The sequence below is a fragment of the Podarcis cretensis genome (assembly GCF_951804945.1).
Source record: "Podarcis cretensis genome assembly, chromosome: 1".
NCBI classification, from domain to species: Eukaryota; Metazoa; Chordata; class Lepidosauria; order Squamata; family Lacertidae; genus Podarcis; species Podarcis cretensis.
The window spans coordinates 62,635,640-62,654,955 of NC_137170.1; the positions used below are offsets into that span (position 1 = coordinate 62,635,640).

General features: G+C 42.3%; 1 long non-coding RNA gene across 3 annotated transcripts; it reads right to left on the reverse strand.

Moving 5' to 3' along the window:
* Positions 1-3,804: 3,804 nt before the first annotated feature.
* Positions 3,805-17,898, reverse strand: LOC307216478. 3 transcript variants are annotated; one of them, XR_013839112.1, is made up of 5 exons: positions 17,828-17,898; positions 14,433-14,510; positions 6,472-6,549; positions 5,576-5,728; positions 3,805-4,144 (listed from the first exon to the last, which is right to left on the reverse strand). It is a non-coding gene; the product is annotated as an uncharacterized lncRNA (long non-coding RNA). The 3 variants fall into 3 exon arrangements; XR_013839113.1 differs by having other exon boundaries at positions 5,576-5,731; XR_013839114.1 differs by lacking the exon at positions 14,433-14,510 and having other exon boundaries at positions 5,576-5,731; positions 17,828-17,885.
* Between the last annotated feature and the right edge of the window lie 1,418 nt (positions 17,899-19,316).

Genomic DNA, 19,316 nt, shown 5'->3' on the forward strand with positions numbered 1-19,316 from the left:
CCCTGCAGAACTCATGCATATTCCGTTCCTTAAGAGGGATCTGTGTAAATAATCAATTGTACAAATTATCTTGCTTATACATGGTTTTATACAAGAATTTTCCCTGCAGTGTAAATGTATTGACAAGTTTAATCTCAAAGATTACTCTGGTGCACTCTGTGCCTGAAACCAAGGATGAAGAGAAGCCTCCCTGTTCCTTAACTTCCTTTTTTTTGTTTCAGGTAGGTAGCCATGTTGGTCTGAGGCCATCAAAATAAAATTAAAAAATTGTCCAGAAGCACCTTAGAAACCAACTAAGTAGGTTCTGGGTGTAAGCTTCAGTGTGCAAGCACACTTCTTCAGACATTTCTTCCTTTTTTTGTGAGACTGTTTCTCGGTCATCAACCTCTCCCTGTGTAAGGTTTTAATTCTGTTGTCAACTGGCAACTAGACTACAAACAATTTAGTTCTTTGAGCAACATCCCATGCCACCAATAACTAATTCAGCCAATCAGTGTTAAGGGACTACACTACCATAAACAGCATTTAAATAAAATGGCCAGTTCCATCTTGGACAATCCATTGTCCAACTTGTCAAGATAAAAACACTCCAAGTGACTCTACTGTGGGCTACTGTGATGTTTTCATTTCCATCCTCCATTTGCATGTGTAATCCAAACTCTTGCAAGCTTTGTATGGCATGTTTCAAAGGCAATATATCCTAAAATATTAATCAAATTCATACTGATTGTGTTAGCATTTCTTTTAAAAACAACAACACCTGATTATTTATCATTTACAAGTGTCATACAGATCAATAGCATGCAATAACCCCGCCCCCTTCATGGAATATCAGATTCATACATTGTTAGTATTTCTGACAAAGAAGGCAAAAGCCAAAGAATTAAAAGCATGAAGTGATTCTTTGATGATTAAGTTGTTCTTCTTCATTTAGGTTTAATATCCTGCTAAATATCCTGGAAATAGTTCATTGCTTGTCATCCATTAATATACAAAAGATGCACTCTGACATCAGTTTATAAAGGATAAATAACATTGTCAAAAAGACAGTAATTGCTCAAAAATTAATATTAACATGATTGCTTTGAAAAATTAAGAAGACCCAAATGATGCACATGCTGACTTTTCATCTGTATGAATGTATTAAAGCTGACACTTCTCTCTCGATTAAGGTTTGATAAGACCTGATGTAACCCCAAGATAGCAAAATGCTTTCTGTCTGCCCTGCTGTACTCAAATATATGTGAGTATTTTCTTTATGAATTCAGAGTTTTAAATTGCAGCCCCATTTATCTGGACTAAGGCCCGCTGAAATCAATGAGAATTTATTTGAGTCAACATGTAGAAGGTTTCGTTGTTAGAGATTTAAGAATTCTTTATCATTTCTGATCACTTTAGCTCAACATGGCCTGAAGCAAGCTGTTCTTTTGTCAGATTTTTTTTTTGTGGTGTTTCAGAAAGCACAGATGTTTCCATTTCTCAGAAACATTCCCTCCCCCCCCCTCCAAATTAGGCACAAGCCCCAGCTTACTGAAAATCTGATTTTACGAGTTTGAGTTTTGTTGAAATGAAAGCAATTTAACATGTAACCAGGCCCAGAATCAGATATGTGAATTTTGGATAAAGTATTGATTGCTGACAGTTCAAGACCCAGCAAAGACTGTACTTTTGACTGGCTGAACGCTGAATGCTGGTTAAAAATGAACTATGGTAATGACTAAATTTCATGTAAACGTAAATTTCATGTAAATGCTCCAAGCAGTTAGAGACAGGGGAGTGGGTGCAGGATGTGTTGGAAGCAGAGAAAGAGGCTATTCCAGTGAGGGATGGGCCGGGCAAATCTCCACAATCTCTTGCCCAACTATCTCCTATGACCAGGAGGGTCTTGAAGAGGCAAGCACAGTGGCCACTTCAGTGTAGGAAAAGTTGCCAGTTGCTTGTGCTCGCTCAATCCAATGAGGAAACTTAAGTCAGCAGCGCAGGATCTTGTTCCCACTGTTGCTCCAATTATTCAGCCAGGGAACAAGCCTGGGAAAGTTAATGACACCTATGTAGTTACCAGAAGCACATGTGTGTGTGTATTCTGTCCACCTTAGGAACTTCTGTAGGTGTATGGTTTTGTCCATTTGTCCTCCTTGGGTGCGTGTGCTCAGCACAAGAAGTCAGCAGTGCTGAGAAAGGTGATCCAATGATAAGACTATCAGGACTGGGGCAGATCCAACAACAGCAGTGGCCAGATGGACATGCTTGATAAAACTTATAGGAAGATAATGGATTGCATTCCCTGCCTGTGAATTCGCTCCAGCATCTGGGAGGTTAATGCTTTTGCGTGTCGAGGTCCCCAGGGCCACCCCAATAACTCACACATCACACCAATTTTTTTGTTTAAGGTTTTTGGCATAATTTTGGCCACAACTTTATTAAAATACAAACATGTGAGTGGTTGCTTATGCATTGGTTGCGACTATCTGCCCCCACCTTGGGGGACAGACTGACATTCCGCACGCCTACAAAAGTCAGAAAAGGGGAATACATTTGGGGGTAGCGACGGAGCAGGGAACCTGCCCTCAGCCCTCCCCAAATGCAGCCAGGAGCTCTTGCAGTGGCCCGAGCCCCCTTGACAGGGTGGACAAGCAATATTTAGCCCCTGGATTCCTTTAACGGAATCCCTTGCAGCAGCAGCATTAGAGGGGCAGGCACAGCCAATCCATGCCCCTCAACCAACCAAACCATAAACCAATGCCTAACCACAACCTTACAAGTTGTGATGATTTTCTACGCAGTAGGCAAAAACCAAATGGCCCCAGCCAATCAGCCAGATGGACAAAATTCCTACCGGGCCCCTGCCCCAAGAGCAGACAACCCCATGACAGGCATAGCAAGGTCAAAGCGAACAACCCTAAATATAGGGAGGGGAGGGGCAATCCGATGCACGGGCGAAAAGAGGAAGCCCTAGCCTCGTGCAAGAAGTTTTAGCATGCAAGGAGTTTTTAGCATGTTTCTGGCTGTCAATCAACAAATGGCAACATTAACTTCTTCCCAACAATAAGGGAAGCCCAATAGCATCAGTGGCCAACGATCAATTAGCCCACCTCACAACTTTGGAGTGTCCTGGCAGCCCCCACCGCAACACGTGCTCTCCATGAAGGAGAACACGCTTTTTCAGACGCAGTGTACATTAGAATGAATTTCCTCCAAAGACCTTTTAGAGAGAGTTGCAGCCCTTACTAACAACAAGATGGACTTTGTGGGAGCCCGGCATAGAACTATGCATGCCCAAGAAAGATGGGTGTGTTCACTATTGTGTGCATGGGGTCGGTAGATACACTTGGGGCAGCTCCACAACATATATTCAAAGTATATCCAGTGAACATTTAAAGCACATGACGTCCCCCAAAGAATCATGCAGTTTCCCTTCCTACAGCTACAGTCCCTAGCTCTCTTAAACTATAGTTCCCATAATTCTTTGAGGGAAGTCATGTTCTTTCTTTCTTTCTTTCTTTCTTTCTTTCTTTCTTTCTTTCTTTCTTTCTTTCTTTTTTAAAAAGTTTTTTTTATTAACAATTTCAACATAACAAAATATCAAATCATATCATATTCACTATTTTCCCCCTTTCCCCCCACCTCTGCATCGAACCCTCCCCCCCGAGACTTCCCTCAGCTCATCTCTCTGATTTCTCAACACATATTATTCTCTGCATACTGTAAAATTGTATAAATTCTTATACAATTGTATAAATTATATAAATTCTGTCTAGTATATTAACCATCAATAAATTTGTGTATGTTTATTCAAAACCTGTCAAGGAATCCAGTTCATTTTGTTGTCTTTTTAAGTAATTTGTAAAAAGTTCCCATTCTTCTTTGAAGTCACAGCTTCTCCTTATCTCGCAGTTGGATGCCAGTTTACACAGTTCTGCATAGTTCATCAATTTCTCTTGCCACTGTTCTTTTGTCAGGGTTTCCTCATTCTTGGGAGATGTCATGTACTTGGATGGGCTTTAAATGCATTGCGTGGATCTGCCCTTGGTTTCATGTCCCTGCGCAGGCATGGCATTCAAAGGGTCACCCTGAGCCAACCAGAAGTGACAGGACTGATGTGAAGATGCAGTTAAGACAACCCTATGTATGTTACTCTGGGCTCCTTGAAGAAAGGGTGGGATACAGATGAGAAGTAGCAATAAAAAAAATAATTAAAATACTTTCATAACATTGTTTCAGAGTGCTTGGATCCACAGAGCAGATACTTCTCCCGAGCTCAAGGAACTCCTTGAATAGGACAGTAATCAAAGGGGATGTAGGGCTGAGTCCATCTAATGTCTTGGCTCTCCCACTCCCTGATCAGTGCCAGCTACTTACAGACTGTGTGTGTCAAATGTTTCTCTGATTTCTTAGATGTATCTGTCTGCTTTTCAAATGCTAATCATCCTTTTTGGATGGGAGCAATTATGTTTAAGGCTAATGGCTGGACCCCTCTGCTCTGGGGTCTGCGGAGTTCACTAGATAAAAACACTCTGCCCACGCTATGGTTTTTTTTCATGTGAAAAGTCATTATGAGAACAATGTAGTGAAGTGAATTTTGCCATTGTGTGCCTGATGGATTTAATTTTGCTCTCCCATCAGGCATGGATCTCCTAGAAGCAGGAGAACAATAATGATAAAGAATTTTCCGTTTGAATTAACTTCCTGTAGAGCCATTATGAGGTAGCATGTTAACATCCATCTAATGCCATTGTTGTTATATGACACCACGAAAGGAGTCGATTTACATAAGGACTCGTTCTCCTCTAGGTATTGAGTTTTCAAGGACTGTAAGTAATAATAACCCTACAAGCTGGCATTCATCCATTGCTTGGTAACAATCACAGCATTTCAGACTAAATAAATTAGTCACCCTCTAAGTAATTAATAGTAGGCTATTTATTTAGTAATCTATAATAATACCAGCCTCATTCAGAACACAAATTCATCTTAAATGTTTTTATGCTGTGCAGCTATGTTTTATATGCTAATGTTATGGTCCTTTCCATTATACCAAGTGGCTGCAGAGGATCTTGTAATGCTCATTATGATGTGGTAGATTTTTAAATGAGAGCTTTTACGAGTTGCTTCTTGTCTGCTCAAATTGCAGTGCACTTAGCGACTGGAAAGCAATTATAAAAAAATAGAACCCTATATACTATATAGGTTATCAGGTCCTTTTGCAACCATTTTTTTCCTCAAGGAAGCCTGCAACACCACCTCCTCCTGATGTTGGAAGTGGCTTTGTAGTGACAGATCCCAGCCTGATCTCCATGCACTGGTGTGCTCTTCTACAAAGCCAGTCCTGAGCAATGTATTGGGGTCAGGGAAAACCCACTGGGAACAATCCCACTTCCTCCTCAATATATTGGCCTCAATCAGATCGAATGCTCAGCCAAGGTCTATATTAACACATATGCTTAATTAAAAGTCTATTCATTGGTGGTCAATGTATCTGCAATGTGAACTGATGGTGATCTGTTATTATTAATATATATATATATATATATATATATATATATATATATATGAAGACAAATACACACACACATACTTTCTCTTTTCCATTTTTCTTTCATTTTTCTTTCATTTTTTCATATTCTTCTTCTTCTTCTTCTTCTTCTTCTTAAATCAGTAATGATGATGATGTAATCTAAGCCAGTGGTGAAGAGCCTTTTAAGCCTTTGGGCAGCTTTCTGGGGGCTGTCTGCTAGTGGTGGGTGGAGCCAAAGGCAAAACCAGAGGCAAAAGTGGGCAAAAAAATGTGACTACTTTTAAATTTTTATTTCATTTTTATTCCTGTTACCACCACTACTACTATATATTTGACTTATTATTTGCTTCTTACATCATATCTTAAAACTTGAGAAAAATTAAAATATGTTATAAAATTAACACATACAAAGCACATTCAATTAATAAATACACGATACAATGTCTCCATCGTCATACAGCTACAGAAAGCTTGGGCAGCCCATTAGCAGCAAAAACATCATCATAGTCCATCAAAAGTTGCAGGGGGGAGTGATAAAGTTTACACCTGATGCCAAAAATGCATCAGTGAAGGTGTCAGGTATAATAAACTGGAGCAACTTAGACTTTGAATCTTGAACGGTGCAGGGGAGCTTGGTGGGCGCCATGGCACCTGTAGGCACTATGTTTGCAAAGCCAGATGTAGCCTCCCTCTACTTCCTGCATTTATTTTCTGCCTCTGCCTGCCTTCATTTCTCTGTGCCTCATTGGGGAATCTGAACCTTTGAGAGCCAGAGCTGTAAAACTGAAGTCTATTGCCAACTCTAGTAATCAAGACTTTGCTAGAGGAAGAGCTAGGCAAACACAGCTGATAAAGTATTTACAAAAAACAAACCCAAACCCACCCAGCAATCTAATTAGAGAATGGAGGTGAAAGTTGGAGGGGAAACAAAGGTGGAGAGAAGGAAAGCGATTTACCAAACTGGTTTCCTGCAGTTTTATCCAGCTCCATCTCAGTTCAGAATCTCTCCATTAAGATGGTGGTTGCAATATAACCTTTTGTCCAATGGAAGGAGATAATAAAGGAACAACACTGATAAGAAATCGTATGCTTTTCACAGCATTAACAGACTCCATCAGAGCTAGATATGAGGAAATTGCCATTGATATCAGCCAGAATGAGCCAGGACTAGGAACAGAATAAGCTGCTTTAGAGCAGAGCAGATTATTTCTCCATCTAGCCCGGTATTGCCTGTACACTGACTGAATGTGGTTTTCCAGGTTGAAGACTTCCCCATCATCTGCTACCTTATCCTTTCAACAGGTGACAGCAGCTGTGATCTTCCGCATGGGAAGAATGTAAACTTCCGCTGAGTACACTTCCGCTGAGTCAGTGGTGGTGGGTGACCATTGGGCCATTGGAGCAGAAGGCAGGGAGACCACTAGTAGCTGATGCCAGAGCCAATGAGAAGCAGGAAGGGCCTGGCTGACAATAGACTCAGACTTGATGGGGCGTTGCCCTATTCACCCTAATGGATCAGCCTTCACTGGGCATTGACCTTCCCTATTATTTTAGCAGCATAATGTTAATAATGTTGCAGGTTGGATGTTTCCTGGATGAGGCATACTTTGATGAAACAGAGTGAAATAAAACTAAACTCAACAAATATACTCCTCTCCCATATTGAGGCATTTCTAAGTTCAGTACATAAACCACCCCTGTATCTGGTCAACAATGTAATTTTGCATTTTCTTAGTACAGGAAATATTGGTCTGATGTGCAAAGATCTTTCCTATCCTAATTGATTCAAGAGGGTTCTGGAAGCTTCTCTGATACAAGTTGGTGCAAGCTGGAAGTTTCTAGCTGACGCATAAGTTTCAATTCTGCCTAGAAACAGGCATAAAATTTCTGATGTTTGGGTTATTCCTTCAGAGAAACTGAACAGCTGGTTTAAACTGGTTCTGTTATCTCTTTCACTCAAGGTCATGCTGACTATAATAATAGGCCAGAAGGAGCCTGAGTTTCATTTTCTGTCTCTTTTTCCTCCTGGTGTGGTGTTCTGTACATAGTATGCTTAGTGTTAAGGTTTTAGTCCTATTGTAAGTTACTGTAAGTTTAAGTTAAGTCTGCTGCAACTGGATTTTCTTATGGAAAGTGCCAGTCCTGAATGTATTGGATTTGCAACTTTTATGCTCATTTTCCTTCAGTAGCAGTAAAACTTTGCTGGATGAAATATTAATTGCCTCTGGTCTATTTTGGGGGAATCCTGCAATGTGCTGAGTCTTTTTCTACTCTGCTAACTATACGTTGGAATGTGCTCTGGATCAATATGAGCAGAATTCTTGACAAACCAATAGATGAGGTCCTACATATAGTAATCACAGCCAGTAAATCTCTCCCTGCACAGTGAATTGTAGGTTGGCTGAATATTGCAGCATCACAACTTCCCCTTTGACTTCTTTATGGTGATTGAAAGGAGCAATTTATTATTTATTCCTTCTATCCCGCCCCTCATTGTGTTATTTCAAAGTTAAACAACAGTGCAAACTTAAAACCAGTAAAATATCACAACAATCTATAATTCACCTCATTTTAAGTTCAGCTATGAAGCATCATATATAACAGAAGCCCAGAAATGCAGTAGAATTGATAAAAGCCTAGGCAAACAGGTGGAGCTTGGCCTGAGGTCAACATTTAAACAGTGATGGTATGAACCTTATTCCCTGCAGAAGGGCATGACACAGCTGTTGCATCATTTCAGAAAGCAAATTTATTCCTTCTGATGTACACATTGAAACCAAGTTAGAATCCAAGGGAGAAACCATGCACACATTGTTTAGCACTAGAGGTGACTTACTTCCTGAGGTGAAAGAGGTAGGTGCCATTCCCCCCTCTCCGCGCTCCTCACCAAAACCCTGCTTACCAGGGTTGAGCATCTGTGCCTTCTGGTGACATCTAGCAAGATCTTGTGGAATTCTTGTTGCTGGAAGAAGCTGCTGCCCAGCGGCAGGGGTTGGTGGAGTGCCTGCAGGAACACTGCCTTGCTGGATTCAGCTAGGTGGAGTGCCTGCAGGAACACTGCCTTGCTGGATTCACTGCCTTGCTGCATTCAAAGTAGCTGCTTCAGCCTGTCTCATGGGCGGGCCGGCCCTGTCATTGGGCATTTCAGATTATATTGTTGTGTTGAAAAAGAAAACCACCAGGAAATGGAAAATCTTGAAGTTAAAGTCCCCCTGCTGATAAAAAGCTGCAGAATTGATAGCACTGACACCTAGGACCCAACTGCACACTATGTTAAATGCATACCTTGCCTCTGTGTGTGTGTGTGTGTGTGTGTGTGTGTGTGTGTGTGTGTTTTCCTCTTTAAAAAGGAGTTTTCAAGAAGCATATCAGAATTCTGACTATAGCACACAGGGAGAAGTTCTTAATCTGTTCCTCCTAAGTCACGATCCTGGTGAAAATCTTCTCACCCCCAGATGCTGCTATTCACTCATGAAAGTATTGTGGATTGGGGGAGAGTGGGGTTTTCTGTACTGGAAACTCACTTTCTATATAACAAAAAAAAAGTGCTTTCATAGGCTGCCACCGCAGCCTGAATAAACCTCTAGGCTGTCCAACTGCTGGGGAGGCTTTCCTGCTCTAGAAATATTAAAGAGCAAGGAGTTTAGGATTTACTTTCCAAAGGGAACATTCACCCTACCCTTTGTTGTTCAGTGTTAGATAGCAGTGACAGTTCTGAAGATTCGTAACTATTGTTGCATGCCAGTCGTTGGTATAAGAATTCTGAAACAGCTTGGTATCATGTGTAATGCAGTTATGCTTCATCACTGCAGGTCTAGCGGGGTATAAAATGTCATTCTTAAAGTGTGTTTATACTCAGAAAAATGATATTTTCATGAAAGGTAATATAGGCTTCCATACTGATTCTCCCTCAGTGCGTATAGCTCAAACTGGCTGCATTGAGAGGACAAATATACAGGTATAATGTTTTCTTAAATGCCATACTTTGCTTAATCTGACATATCTGCCTGCAGAATATAAGAGACAAGCTGTGCTTCTTTTTTCCTTTTTTTATGCCATTGCCCACAGAAACATGTACATATATAACACGAGAATGAAATACTGTATACTGTAAAATTCAAGTGTGATTGTGTGTTTATTTTGCTAGGGCTCACCATGACTTTTTCCTGGGATTAGTTTTTAGTGTGAGGTTCAGAATGGAAAAGAATGGAAGGTATAACTGTTTGAAAATGTGCACATTATTCAGTGCCTGAATATGTAATTTAAATGGACAGGTCTTTGGACAGATGTGCCTCATACAGGCATGCTTCTTTGGGCCCCTGAATTGGCTGCAGTTCTCTGTTGAAAGTAGAGTCAACAGCAAACTCTAGGAGGTGAGTTGTTGTGCCGTAATGTGGAACAGTCCTGAACAGATGGACTGAGCAATATGCAACTACTTCTTTGCCAGATGTGAGTTACATGGGGTAAGGATTTGGTGGGCCAGATAGCCCTGCAGACCTTGCAGTGGAACATTCATTTCAGAAATTAGACACTGGTGTGTGCACATTTTATCTAAGTCCAGCAAAATTCATTAAAAATATAGTTACTTTTCTGAAGAGAATCATAGTTATCTCCTGTATTTCTTCAGTATGAAAAAATATTTCCCGTCTCCTTCACTAGGAGCAGTGGGTATGCCGATAAACTGTTGGTTTAATTAAAAACTAGCCTCTCTCTTGTCTTTGAAAGCTTTGGTTTAAATCAGATTTCTGTGCCATGAAAATATTGCTATTCAAATTAAATTAATTACACTGCTATCAAACTGACAGATTTATATATGTGTATGGGCATATCAAGTACAAAGTCACTTAACTTACAAAGCTTGTTGTTAAACTATTTCTTTCTAAGTTATCTTGCTCTGCAATTTGTTCCGAGGCCATTTAAAGGACTGCTTCCTGTTACTCATGAGTAAAGATAGCAGAGCTTTCTCCTCTGGTATCAAATGATCCTAGGGTGGGAAAATAACACTGCTCTTCAAAGAAACCGAGGCATTTCTTGACTTTTGGATAAAATAGTGGCATGCTGTGGCATGCTCCACAATTCCTTTCTGTCAGATGAAGGATGCAAACCGAAGCATAACTAATTTGAAGACCATTCCACTGAAAGCAGTGCAACTTACTTCCAAGTATATCACCTGTCTCGTGCAGTGACAGCTCTCTGTTTGTGGAAAGGGGCTTCAACAAGTGTATAAGTTTTTGCTGGTATGCAAAGGCCAGCTCCACTGTAGCAGTTAACCCTATCTTCCAGCCACCGCCATTGCTTTCCAAGGTGGACAGGGGTAGCCATGACACCATCCAGCAACACACTTTGCATTCTGATGAACTTTCTTTTGCTTTATTCTTGCACGCTGTGTGACTTGTAATTATTTGAGCCATCCATACTGGCAGAGCCAATATGTTTGTATTTTAGATAGAACCTTCAAGGCCACAAGAGTTTTATAGAATTCTAGATGAAAGAGTGAGTTATTGGGGTCCTAGAAGTATTTCTGGATGGTACTCAATCAGTTAGTTACTTTGGGTGGAGTACAACATGATTAGTCATTTAAACTCAATAATACAAAAGGGCTTTTAATGTTGACTGCAATGCATGAGAACACAACACATCTCCCTAAAATGCCTGTAACTTTAATCATCAGTACACAGGGCCAGAGTGGTAGGGGGACACCATGCACATGTTTTCCTGTCAGTCATCTAGGGTGGCCATATTTCATGAAGTTAAAATCCGGATGATTGGCGGCTCAACAAAAATCATTGGGCCTTTGGGGGGAAATCGCCAGAAAAGAGAAGAGGCAGCTGCAGCAGAGGGGCAGCTTCAGGCGCTTGACAGGCTCTGGCAGCTACAGTGGCACTATGGCTCCCAAATGCCACCTGGGTCTCTCATCAGGAGACCCTGCTGCTGCCACCTCTAGCGCTCTCAGCCCCACCGCTACTCACAAACTTTGGGCTCCAAGCAAGAAGGGGAAGAGGATGGGGATGTAGGACCCCCAAAATAGGGCAGGTCTGGGATTTTCCATACGCATGGCAACCCTAACTGTGCTAACTGGGAGGGAGAGGGGGAAGAGTGAGGTGGCAAAGAGTGAGGCATGGTGCAGATTGGCTTCACTGCTGCACCTTCAGAATGCCACGTCAACCCTCTCTCTCATGGTAAGCACAGTGATGTGGCTGGTGGGAAGCCAGATGTGCATGAGGGGTGTGTGTGACGTGGCACAGGTTTGTGGCTGAGTTCCCACCTAAATCCCTCCCCTGATGGAAAGGTGGTGTTGAGCCCTTGACATGGCCCAGGAGAGAGCGGGAGGTCCTGGCCGGGGAGAGACTGGGTCAGCTTGCCTGAGAGGGGGAAGCTGGGTAGGGGGTGTGGCATAAGTAGAGGCCCCCATTTTGGGGTGGGGGTGACTTGCCTCTTAGCAAATGGGGTGGGGGTAGCTTGCCTCTTAGCAAATGGGGGGCATTGGTGGGGAGCCCATGTGGTGAGAGGGGGTTTTGAGTTTGGAAGGAAGTTTGGGGGGGCAGGAAGAGGCTCAGGGTGGAATCGAATTGTTCTTGTTTTTATTATGTATTTTGTGTTTTTATGTTGTGAACTGCCCTGTGACCTGCAGGTATAGGGCTGTATGCAAATTTAAATCATCATCATAAAGCATCACCACCCTCCTCTCTAATGGCCATGCCTGACAGTATGACATTATTGGCACAATCAGGGTTGCTGATATTTAACTAGTAGACTTCTGGTTATCTGTGAAGCATTGCTTTGAATTTTCATAATCTGTGTTGCTCTGTCTTTCTCTCCGTTATTCTGTGATCTCAAGACTTTCAACTCTGTTGCGATCTAAAGTAAAAAGTTATATTTGTTCCTGCAGAATAGCACTGAATTTTGTAGAGTGCATTCTATAGCTTTGAGCTTCCACACTTGCTGAGTGGTGGTAGGGAGATGAGAAAGAAATTTGGTTTGGTTCGCATGTTAATGAAAACCTAATTCACACTTCCCAAAGCAGTCTGCTATCTTTACAGAAATACAACTATCTTTCAAACTTCATGCCTCTCCAAATTTTGCAGTGCTGTTCTCCAGCCAAAAATGTACGTATTATGGAAAGTGTGCATAAAAAATGAAAATTTAATGAAAACATCATAAAAAACTGCAATGTGTTAGGGGGGATGCTGGTTAAAACTGTGTATATTAGAAAAATTGCACACAAAAATGTATGTATTCAGAGAAATATGCATTAAAATGCTGGTAAATTTTCATGAGGCCTTTTTAAAAATACAAACCGATGAGGAAACGTGGAAAACCATGCTTAAAATGGGGAAAATGAGAAACTGAAAGAAATAAAAACTGACAGATTTGTGTATCCCTAGGGAAGTATAACCAAATCATTGCCTGTCTTTGCCACCTAGTGGAAAGCTGAATTTTACAATGCCCCTTCCTAGCATTAGGGGAAGAGTAAGCAGCAAGGTCAACTTTCCTAGAGGAAATGCCCTAGGAAATAATAATAATAATAATAATAATAATAATAATAATAATAATATATTTTTATTTATACCCCGCCCTCCCCAGCCAAGGCTTACAAGCAATAATAAAAACAAGTTGAATGATTACAACTTAAAAACAAAATTAAAATACAACATTAAAATATTACAATATTAAAATAAAATGTAGCCTCAACGCTACATTTCCCTCCCTAGTGCCACCCTCTGTCCCCGACCAGAGATAAAAGAGCACAGCCAGTTACGGGCTATGCCCTGTATCCCCACGTCTGCGAGGTGGTGGTCCAGAAGATCATGATCGACCATGTCAAAGGCCACTGACAAATCTAAAAGGATCAGCAGTCCTGACCCGCCTTGATCCAGTTGTCTACGGAGATCATCTGTTAGGGCAACCAGAGCCGTCTCAGTCCCAAAACCAGGACGGAAACCGGACTGAAATGGATCTCTAAAGCCGATGTTTCCTCCAGAAACCTACCAAGCTGTTCAGCAACCGTTCTCTCAATTACCTTACCCAGATATGGAAGATTTGAAACTGGGCGGTAATTGGATAGGTCTAAGGGATCTAATAAAGTTTTCTTTAAGAGTGGACACACTACTGCTTCCTTCAGTTCCCCTGGGAATGTCCCCGTGTCAAGGGACAAATTGATAATTTCAACCAGGGGGGTCCGCGCAACATCTGGACACTCCCTAATCAGCCAAGATGGGCACGGATCAAAGAGGCAGGTGGTGGGCCTACCAGCTTGGAGGAATCTATCCACATCAGCAGGGAGTATCCGATTGAAATGGTCTAACACTGGACCTGAAGTCAGTCGAGGGGCCTCCAGTTCAGTAACTGTATCTAAATTGGCAGGGAGGTCACGGCGGAGCAACAGGACTTTCTCCGCAAAAAAGCTCGCGAATGCCTCACAGCTGTGGGTCGAATTTGTGCTTAAATTTGGTTGTCCTCCTAAGGACGGTATTGACCTAATTATTCTAAAAAGTTGTGCTGGGCGAGAGCTAGCGGATGCAATGGAAGCTGCAAAGCAAGATTTCTTAGCAGCTTTCAAAGCCATCTCATAGGCTTTCATAAGCGTCCTATAAGATGTTCTTGAGGCTCCGTCACGAGTCCGTCGCCATACTCGCTCTAGCCGTCTGAGATCCCGCTTCATTTTCCGGAGCTCCTCAGTAAACCAAGGGGCCTGGTTTCGACGGGGTCACAGAGGGCGCTTAGGCGCAATCTTATCAATGGCTGCCAAGAGCCGGTTATTCCAGTCCTCAACAATGTCATCTAATGAGTCGCCAGGATACACCACAGGAGATTCGCCTGGTGAATCAGTTACATCCTCAAGGCTTAACACGAAATCAGTTGTTCCTTAACTGCCTTTTTATATTCCGTATAGTTCAAAGCACACAGGGCAGCTTACTTTTGTTCAGTAACGCACATCAACCTTTGCTTTCTGGAAATCATAGTGCTTCTGCTGCAGTGCTTTGTGAAGCAGGATCTTGTAAAAGAAAATTGACAATGATGGAGTGCTGACTTAAATACAGATTCACAGAACTGGAAAATGATGGGTTTTCTGAATTAAAAAGAAAAAACAGCAGGTGGAATAAAAAAAAGAAGGTAGCAAAGGACCTCTGAAGTATTAAGAGCTCAGCAGCTATTGAACTCAATGGCTCCTTCCCTCCTAAAATACGAGCAATGCTATTCACTTTATCAAAGGGTGTGTGAGCTGATCACACAGTTGAATAAAGCCAGAGTGGGAACCTTTGTTCTGTTGAGAGCTGCAGTCCCCTGAGGCTTATCTCTCAGGGGGAGCATGTGGTGGTGACAGGAAGGGGGAAATGGAAGCCAACAATGGGCAGAGCCAGAGCAGAAGGTAGGTTAGACCATACCTCCCTCCCTCTCTTTCTTTCTCATAGGAGGGACACTTCATACTTGCCAGAATGCTGACCTCATGTGAACCTCAAAAGCTGCAGGTTGACCACCTCTGGAATTAATGGACATTAGACTCCACCTTGCTGTTTTTATCCTTGCCTCTGTATTGGATCTGAAACAGTTTTTGGTGTGTTTTTTATGTTTTTATTGTTGATGTTTTCAACCACTTCTAGATGTTTCATGGGAAGTGATTCATAAATGAAATGGGAACACTCTGTGTATCTTCAGAAGTCAGTAGAATCGGGCCTCCTGCCATGGGATTACATTGTAAGAAGTTAGTCAACTCGGCTGTGAGCCTGGTCCAGACCCAGCAGTCCTTGGCAGGATCAGGATGAGACTCACGGGTGTAAGAGAAAAGAAGAACTCTGGTTTACAAGGGAAACAGTCCATGGCAAGCCATCAAAAGGCAACCTTCAAGACAGAACATATGCTGAAGCAAACAGGTGAAGGGATAAAGGTCCCGAAAATAAACAGGTGGAGGCTCACAGGGACAGAACAGACAACAGCTCAGAAAAGGAACCAGGTGCAGCTAATTAAAGCTTTTCCAACGTGCTAGATCCATTCACACACTAGAATGTTAAGCAGCTTTTAGGAAGGAAATATTCCAAACTTCAGCACCAGTCAGGAGACAGTCATGATTTATTTTACCCTGCTTTGTTGAGGCTTATGTTAGCTAGCTGCACAGTTGAACATGAGGACAGGGCTCGTGGGCAGAAGAAGGAATCAAAGCAGAACCAGATTTTCTCAACCCTGCATGACAAGCTACTTTTGCCTGGAGATTCTGAAAAATGTCTGCCTTCTTCACGTCACTTGGGGGTGTTAAGTTTCAGACTTAGATCAGATGAGGGGCAGTGTCATCAGGGGTTGCTCAAGGGGGACCTCAGTTTAAGAATTTCCTTGTTAAACATTAAGTGCACTGCTAAAAAGGAGCTTTCATATATATATATTGAGGTTGGCAACATGGTACCCATGGATCACATGCATCCACAGAGGACTTCCCTGGTGCCCACAAGGTTCCTTCACCCTCTCCTCACTGCTTGAAAGTTCTGCTTGAAAGAATCATACTGCTGTAGATAACAGAATAGGCTGTGATGTGTGTTTGGCTTCAGGGGAGTGTGTAGTGCCCACAACAGTTTATCTGGTTTGCAAATGTACCCACAAGCCCAAAAGGGTTGGTGATCCCTACACAGCATAACTGGCCAGCTTTAGAATGCATTCAGCCACAAATATCAAGCAAAAATTCAAACCATGAGTCATATTGGAGGAAACTTTCTTGCAGTCAGTCGGTAGGCTGGGGGCTGAATGTGAACCAAGGTTAGTTTTAAGTGCATCTGAGAAAAGGAGCAGGATATTAGCATGCCAGGATTTTAAAAAATATTGGTCGTACAAAGAGCCATTTACAGATAGTCTCTCCAAATCAAGAAACAGCGTTTGACAGATTCTGCAGATGTATCGTTGTGGATATTGTTACTGCTTGTCCTATCTCTGGTCTGCAAGCTGATAAGCTCTGTCAGCTGGTCGCTGCCACTAGGCATCTGGCTTTTTAAAAAAAGCTGTTAAAGGAAAAGAAATATATCCATGTCTCTGCATTCCCTTGGCACCAATGAAAGTCACCGTGTACTTAAGTTTTCTTTCTTGCCATCCTTAGAGCAATCTTTGGAGTTGCATTTTACCTGGAACCATTTTTCCCTCTTCACAAATGATTGCTGATATGATTTGATAAGGGCATGTCCAAACTGTTCTCATTTGGGGAATGGAGAGAGCCGATTCCCCACATATCACTTCAGACTAGACTTGTTTGATGTTGGTCCATGTAGCTGACAGAAACTATATGGCTTCCTGGCCACAGGGGGAACGGACCCTACCTGCCTAGACTGTGTATAGGAAGCTGGCATCTGTATGTCTTAAGCGAAAAGGCTACTGCTTGCTAAGTTTTGATCTAAGTTTTGTTTTTTAGTGAGGGAAGAAAGAAAATGAAGGGAAGCTTGGAAGGCCTTTGATCATGTTCCAAAGCAGGAACGGCTATTCGCCAGTTCCCAGGCCATGGGATAATCTTGGCCTGGATGCAGTGGCCTCAGGATGGAACAAACAGGCATAAATCTGCCAAGAAAAACCCAAGCTTTCCTAAAGAGCTAAGCCAAAAAGATTGTCTCGTTCTCAAAACAGGTTTGCTGGCACAACCCCCGTTCATTTCAGTGAGGCTTGTGTTCACAAAATGCTTGAGGGACTAATCTGGATCTGTCGTACTTCTCGATTAGCCCACTGTCCATGGTGGAATAGGAGTGTGTCAGATGGCTGTTGCTTACTTAGGTAGACATATATTTGATGTGATAAATATATAGCAATTCATTTGCCATGTGGGATCTAAATCCAGTTGTCTTCTCTTAAGGTGCCGCTTGTATAGTGGAGAAACTGCTGGGAAGCATAATCTCTCTCCACTGCATCCCAAACAACAGTCCCATGTCTGTTGGACTGTTGTGGATGGCCTACACTGAGAAATGGTGGAGGGACTGTGACCCTGCTGATTCTTCTTGATCTCTGAGTGGCTTTTGATGCCATTAACCATGACATTTTTCTTAATCACCTGGGTAGCTGGAGGCACTACTTTTCAGTGGTTCTGCTTCTACCTGTGAAGAAAGTTCTTGATTAGTACTGGTGGGACAGTTGTCCTCATCCCTGGGCTACATCCCACATGCCTTTTCAACATTTGAATTGAGGAGGGGGGAAATGTTTAGGGCTAAATTATGCTAACAACAACAACAACAACCACAACCACTTCCATTTCTCCTGATCAGGGAGCATGGTAGAAGCTTTTGACTAAACAGCAACTGGATGAAAGAAAACAAAACTGAAATTCAGTCCAAACCAGACAGACAGAAATACCAGTGTTATGGCTTTGACCCTGGAGCTGGCAGTTCTTCTGTGCTGGGTAGCCTCATACTCTTCAAGTATGCCAAATGCCACTGCATCCAAGTTGCCAGGAGCAGTCTTTCTGCCTTGACATCATAACAGGGCTACTTCTGGGCCAATCACTAGTCTGGGTGCAGACAACCTTCATAAGACAAATGGAGTGTATCTCCAGATGTGCATCTGCATAGGCTGTACATGTGGAAGGCTGCTTCTCTGTGTGCTCATATACCTCACCATGGATTGCCATCTGGATTTGACTCTGGGGTCTCCAGTTGTTGTGTCTCATTCTACATTAAAAACCATTCACAGTCCTTGTTATACATTCTGCATGGTACCTCGTTTTAGCCAAGTGCAATGTAAAGTGTTTTGAGGGAGCCTATTTTAATATTATGCAACTTATCATCAGGCCAATCCTTTAAAAGTGCATTTAATATGTATTGCATTATGCTGAGTGCACTCCAGTTATGTGTATAGCTATGAAAGCAATTGCTGACTCTAAATGAATAGTGAACTTACTGCTACTTCCAGAAAATGCTATTTACAGGGATAAACAGTCACGAGTGGACTCTCATGAATAAATTTATTTATCTTTTGTATTTCTAAATGCAAGTGATATCATACATGTTTCCTCTCAATATTGCGGCCAAGATGTCACTGGCATTTATTTTTTTAAATGCATGGTGTCATTGCCCCTATCATAGCTTACTCATGGCTGTTGAAAGAAAATGGGTTCCTGTGTCTCACCTTCCTCTATCCAGAGGGATGGCAGCGTGAGAAGTACCTTGGGATTTCCATCTGACAGATTTAACGTGCTGCACCAAATTTTTATAAGTTTCACTGCAAAAGCATAGTTGCTGAGTGTCCTGATCAGATCTCCTGGTGTCTTTTTCAAAACATAAAAGCAGCCCATGGAGGGTGACTAATAGTCCTGCTTTTGGGGGGAGGGGGGACAGGTGTCTGCACTGCACTTGTTTTCTCTTCCCCTACAAGGAGTGTTTGTATCACAGGAGAGACGAGGAATTATTACTGGAAAAGCATGCAAGGGAAAAGGTTTAACTCCTCTTTCCCTCACTGGTGAAGGCCCAACCCAATACAAGGCTGCAGCTGCTTTTAAACACTGAAATAACTCTTGGGTGATTCAACCTCAGGTCTCCTATGTCTCAGCTTGCTTGGCCATTGAATCTGAGGAGTAAATGTTCAAGGGGGGGGACACACTTTGTAATCTCACAACGCACAATCTCTCAGCTTCACAAAGTAGATTTTTGTACCCTCCTGATCCTACAAAAACCTGCACACTTACCTGGGAGGAAGACCCATTAATCTCAGTGGGTCTTCCTTCCGAGCAGACATAGGTCAGATTGCACTGTTCAGTCCCATTCATTCCCATGGAGCTGACTTCCATGCCAGAGGCTGAGGATCGGGATGCTAATTTGACTTCGGCACAGGTGTGTGTTTTAGTTCA